Consider the following 6,867-nt stretch of genomic DNA (forward strand, 5'->3'; position numbering starts at 1 on the left):
AATTTTTGAAAAAAAATTTTCTTCATAAAGCCATTAATATTGTTTAATTTTAAACAAGTATGAAGGTATGCTGAGGCATGGCCGACTTATATGATACCCTACACCAGTCAGTATGTTAAAAGTGTGGGTTATTTTTTTAGAGTATTTTAAAGTATTTAATTTGTTTTTTAACTTTATTTCGGAATATTTTCACAAAAGACAGGGCTTATGAGGGAGTATAAGTAAATATAGACCTATCCATATTTACTCTCTCTATTTCAAAGTTATTTATAGTGCTTATAAGTGAATTTTGAACTTCAGTTATTTTCTGGGGAGTTTATAAGGGTGCAAGGGTCAAATGAGTCCCGATCATTACAAAAATCGGTAGTGTCATTTAAAGTTTTATAAAACTAAGTTTTGCCTATTATTGTTGACATAAAAAAAAACATTTGACTTTTTTATGAACCCAAAGGCCCTATTCGGGGAATATGGTTGTATGGCGGCATTCATCTTTAGATTGAGATAAGAATCTTTAAAAATTCATCAAATTATGACCTTTAGCATGTATTCAAGGTGTACAAGGGCACACATACAGACGAACGGACGAACATACATAGCTAAATCGACTCAGAAAGTGATTCTCAACCGATTTCTATACGGTAAGATGTAGGACCAATATTTTTGGTTGTTACAGACATCAGCACAAACGAATAATACCTTCCCAACTATAGTGATGTAGGGTATAAAATCTTTAAACATGCTTGCAATCGCTCACTAAACGTGATTATCGGACACATCGAGAAGAGTGATTGTTCAAAAATTTTTTAAAATCATAAAATAAAATTTTCAAAACTTAAAACTAAGATTTTTTGAATTACGACAATATTACATTAAAAATCGATATGTTTTAATCTGTGTACGAAGTATTGAAAATACAATTTCTGTTTCTTCTTTCTAAAATAGACTTCTACCAGACATGTAAAACATTTTAAAACTTATTTGGCTTCTTCGGTATTTGAAGACTATGGAAATATTCTACCAAAATTATACCTGACAGAGGTAAATAAACTGTATGAATGAGAAAATAATAGCCAAACATACTACATACGTTACCAATAAGTAAGCACCAGTCAACTTGGTAATGTGGGTCAAGAGGCTTTTCTAAGTTTTGTTTCCTGTTTTCACAATTGAATAGAGAATGTTTAACGATAATTTTAACTTGTGTATATACAAACATGATGGCATAAAGAGAGGTTAAACGGATGTATTGATTTTTATTACTATATATGCATGTATGTTTTATTATTCTGTTTCAATTATTCTGTTATAGAATTATTATTATTAAATATATATTATTTATTTTAAATTTAAACAAAATGTTATGAAATTCTAAGTCTATCAAAAATATTAGAATATATATAAAAATTATTAATAAAATTAATTTCGTTGCTGCAACTCCGAATTTAAGAGTAAAAGCTAAGAATAATGTTAACTTTTTTGTGGTAAAAAAATTTACTAACTTTGCATTTTAGCTTTTTTTAGTACAACACAAAGCTTTATGCTTTAAGTTGTTGGAAGTAGTAGTTGTATTGTATACTGCTTCAAATTTGTGTGCTTTTAGTGCTTTGGCAAGCTTAAACTGGTAAAAAAGTTTTGCATATGTTAGTAATTTTATATAGCATAAATGTAAATGTATTGTATACATTAGGGGGATCCAAAAATATTATGCTTATGTTATTTTTATATAAAAGAAATTCGCAAATATTAATATCTAATATATATTTGTAGAAAAAAGGGAATAATTGCGAAATAGTGCTTTATCTGCAGTGAATGTAAAGCTTGAAAATTCGAAAGTTTTCAACAACTTTGTATATATACATATAAAAATTTAATAAAGAAAATTAGAATTGATTCTAATTTCAATGATCCAATGATCATAAACTTAAAAAGTTTTTATTTAACGATAAAGCCTTAGAGTATGTGAAGGACAAACTCTCTGATTCTTGGGATGTTAAAACGTCAAAAAGATTTGTTAATTTTTAAAATTGACTTTAAAATAAAGATAAAACTTAGATTATTTATATTAAAAAAAAAACTAAACAAAATTAAAAATGTTATTAACTTTGTAAACAAAACCAGTAAGAGTTCTATGATGTGTTATGAAATTTTCACAGGTTGTCTCGAATATTTGCTCATATCTCCGTTTTGCTGATTTCAAATAGCGTTCTTAACGAATGTATGTCTGATAGAATTATTGAGGAATCGGATCTCGTAGAAATCTGGAGTCTTCTGAAAACTAATTATAACATACAAACAGACATACAGACGGACATGGCTAAACCGACTTCACTATTTATCCTTATCACGAAGTTGAAGGGAAAAGAACTTTACACTAAAAAAAAGTAAAAAGGTATAAACTTTTTCATTTCTGATTAAATTGAAATGCTCGTGTTCGATTATTGGAAAATTATTTATTCAAGTTATTTTTTTAGTAAAATTAATAAAAATAATAAATAAATAAAATCAGATATTGGAAAATAGTTACATTAATGATCTCTTTTATTTAACCCTTTTTAAAAAATACTAAAGTTTAAAAATGATGTTATTAGGTAAATAAAATTATTACCATGTTTATTATTTTATTCACATAATGTTGGTAATCACGAAATATAGCTTTTATTTCTATATAACATAATTTGGTTTATAAAAGCTATTTTTCTCTCTTAAAATTGTTGCGCTTCTCTAGAAAAAAAAAGTTCATATTCACCACATTAATAACTCTCTTGAAAGAAATACTTATCTCTTGTTAAATCTATCTTATAGTATGGAGATGCAATACAACAATTTTTTTATAAACAACTGTTGCAAATAAAAGAATACTACTCGTAATCCGATGAAAAAATACCTACAACACAGATACTCAAAGTTAATAAAGACATGTTTTTGAATGGAAATGTAAACATGTTTTTTTTTCTATATACACAAATAAAACTTTTTAGTTTAACATGGATAAAGTCGTTAATAAAGTTTTAAATGAGATACTGTAAAAAATAGAAGTTTTGTACAAATTTTCAATAATTTTGGAATTTATTAAAAATTTTTACAAATTTTATTTTTTTTAAATTAGAAATATATTTTTTACAATTATAACACTTTACTTTTCGGCTTTAAGAATATTACATTAAAAATTTAATTTAAAATATCCAGCAAAAATTTTCATTGTCATGTAAGGGGTTAAAATCCTCCAATTTACATACACAATATCATTCGAAGTTTTTATTTTAAGACGATAATGTCTTTGGGGTCAAGTACTTACCACAATCGCTTACAATCATTCAAGTAGGTGAAAAACTTAAAGTAATTATCAGGGAAAGGATTTCTATGCAAATGCATGTTTGTTGTCAGTAACTCAAAATAACTTTTAACTAGTTTTCTTTTCTAATCAAAGAATTAGCTACAAAATGATATTAATTTGATGTTGCATAGTTTTGCATATTTTGTTATAAATGCATAAACTGCATATTTTGTTTTCAATTGCATATATTTTGCATATTTCCAACATTTTTATAGCATATTTTGTTTTCTCACGTCCATAATTAATTTAAATCATTTTTTCATCATTAAAATCAGCTGACATGTTCGTGCGCCGCTTGTGACGCTTATAAAAGTAAAAGGATCTACATGCTACGCGTCAAAGCATTCTACGTACTTGTAACTTTCACGCATAGAATGCAAGAGAGCGTAGAACGCATGGAGTAAACTACCAATAGTTCATTGTTTTTTTTTTTTTTTCATAGCAATCATATTTTTCAAACCTTAATATTTATAACACTGATACAGATTATCTCGTAATTTTTCTATCAATTATAAGCTAAAGATACATTGCCAATATCTGTTAATTCCAATATCACAGCAACACTTTCTGGCCTATAGTACCGTCTATTAGATAGGTTCATAGGTTATAATTATAAATATATTTTGAAAGAAACTTTGTGAACATTTATAAATTCAGCTAATATTTCAACTGAATTTTATTGAAATCAGACTTCAATGATGACCGCCATTTTTGCCAAATCAATATGACCTATGGTACTATCTGAAATTATAGATAGACAGACATTTTAATATGGTTTCTAAAGTAATTTTGGGGCAAAACGTATAAATGTTGAAAAGCATATATTAGAAGCTTATGAACAACATAAAAATTATGGCGAATTTGTTTTCAGTATAATCTATATTTTGATTTGAAAATATAAGAGTAATGAAAAAATAATACACTAACAGTATAGCTCTAAAACCACTAATGATATTCAAAAATATTCTTCAACTAAAATTAGCAAATTTTATTTTCTATAGAATTTATAATAACGGCAAAACGCAAAAAAAATTGATTTTTGTAAAATTTGATCCCAATATATATCTCGCTAGCTAGGGAGAAGCTAGCGAGATATATATTGGGCAAATTTTCACAGTGCTATTTGAAATTTCCCAAATTCTTCATTTCATTGTCTAATTTTCTTAGAATAAAACTCTATTTATTATAAATTTTCCTCCTTCTTATAAAGAATACATATTTTTTTAAACTTTACTTATGACCTTTTCTAAGTTTCATTTTTTATGTTAGATGTTGCAACAAATAAGTGGCAGCAAATTATAAAAGTTGAAACAAAAATCAAAATATTAACCTAATTGACCAACAAATGTAGTTACTACTTGTTGCCTTGAGCAATAGGTATCAGAGTATACTAAGGAAAGATGTGTAACACTTTTTTAATTGAAGCTGTTAAACACATACATATACATATATACACATGTATATGCGCTTTCTGTCACCCCTATTTTCTTGTGTTCAGCATTCTTTTTTTTTGTAGACCAAAATAGTTTATTTCGTATTTTTACAACACGCAGAACAGTAATAAAGTTCATTAGTGTCAGTTGTTTTAGGGTAAAATCAATATTGCATGACATGAAACAGGAAGGTACAAATGGACAACAAGGATGATGAGAAAAATAGTACGTATGTTAATTAGTTATGGGAAATTATTATTCATATTTAATTTATTAAAAATATCGTTTATTACTTGGAAAAATATAAACATTTATTTACATACTTGTTATAAACATAATAAATTCAAATATTTTTTTTTATAAAATGATGTTATGAAAATTTCAAATTTATATAAATTGATGACGCAAAACCCCAAACAATCATGTTGGCATGTATATGTATGTGTTTACAAGAAGGATGCTGTTATAAATTTGTAATAAAAATTCTTTATGGGTATGTATGTGTAAAATATTTTTATTGTAACCTGTTTAATTTAATAGTGGTAGTTGGCAGGTTTTATTTTTAAATTCTATGCCAAAAAAAATTTTTTGCAGACATTTACTAATTGACTATTGGTTTTGAGTTACGAAGGACAAAAATATATGTCCTTTTTAGGCTATATGTATATAAGAATATTTTTATGAAAAAGTTTAACTCAACATAATGATGGTTCTAATTACAAAGTTCCTTATAGGCATTCCAAGGTTCTGATTGCATGCATTTAGGAGTGCATTTAAGCTCATCGGCTCATTTCTTTACTGGCACTTAATAATATTCACAATAATAATGTATATACAATTTTTATGTATATTTTTATTTTATCACTTCAAAACTGTAAGTAGTTTTAGTTTTTTTTACAGAAATAAATAACTGTAGTTTGCTCATACTATTCGTAAAATTTTAGATTCCACTTGTGCATATTGTGAATGTCAATAGCTTTAAATTAAAAACTTTTCTCATTAAAAACTCTAAAAAACCTACATTTGAATTGCATTCTAAACGAAATAAGTGTGTACACACATACCTCGATTTATACTATTTTTCCTTATCATGAATTTTTGATTTCACTAGTTATTCAAGAGATTAAAAATACAACGTTTTACATAAATTGTCTATTATTTGAAGGAATTAGGTAATAGATGCGATGTTTTCAATATCGCTAAAATCGAAGGGTAAGTGCAACTGTGAGATTAACTTCTCAAATTTAAACATACAGACGAATTTAATGATGTGTGGTTAATTTTTATACCCTACACCACTTTAGTGGGGAGGGTATATTGGGTTTGTGCTGATGTTTGTAACGCACAATAATATTGGTCCTATACCCACCTTAAAGTATACCAATCGGTCCAGAATCATTTTCTGAGTCGATTTAGCTATGTCCGTGCGTCTGTCCGTCCATGTAAACCTTGTAATCAAACTACAGTCCGCAATTTTGAAGATAATTGAATGAAATTTGGTACATGATATTTTACAGGGACGAACCCTATTGAAAATGGTTAAGATCGGTCCATTATTTCACCTAGCCCCCATACAACTGAACCCCCGAATAGAGCTTGTAAAACTTGTAATCAAATTACAGGTCGCAATGTTGGAGATAATTCAATGAAATTTGGCACATGATATTTTATTATACATTAGATGAAGCCTATTGAAAATGTTTAATATCGGTCCATTATTTCACCTAGCTCCCATACAACTGAACCCCCGAATAGAGCTTGTAAAACTTGTAATCAAATTACAGGTCGCAATTTTGGAGATAATTCAATGATATTTGGCACATGATCTTTAATGGTACTGTAGACGAATCTTATTGAAAATAGTTAACATCGGTCCATTATTTCACCTAGGCCCCATAGAACTGAACCCGCCAAATAGGACTTTTAAATTTATAATCAGGGAAACCATAATATGCAAATGCATGTTTTTTGTGGTGCGTCGTATGGACTCGTGGATAAGATATTTATACGTTTCACACCAATTTAAGAATTTTGGCATCGATTTGTTATAGCATATTTTTGCATATTTTACCCATAAGAGCATAATTTTGCATGATTTGA

This window comes from Lucilia cuprina, chromosome 4 (genome assembly GCF_022045245.1).
Source record: "Lucilia cuprina isolate Lc7/37 chromosome 4, ASM2204524v1, whole genome shotgun sequence".
In the NCBI taxonomy this organism is placed as follows: Eukaryota; Metazoa; Arthropoda; class Insecta; order Diptera; family Calliphoridae; genus Lucilia; species Lucilia cuprina.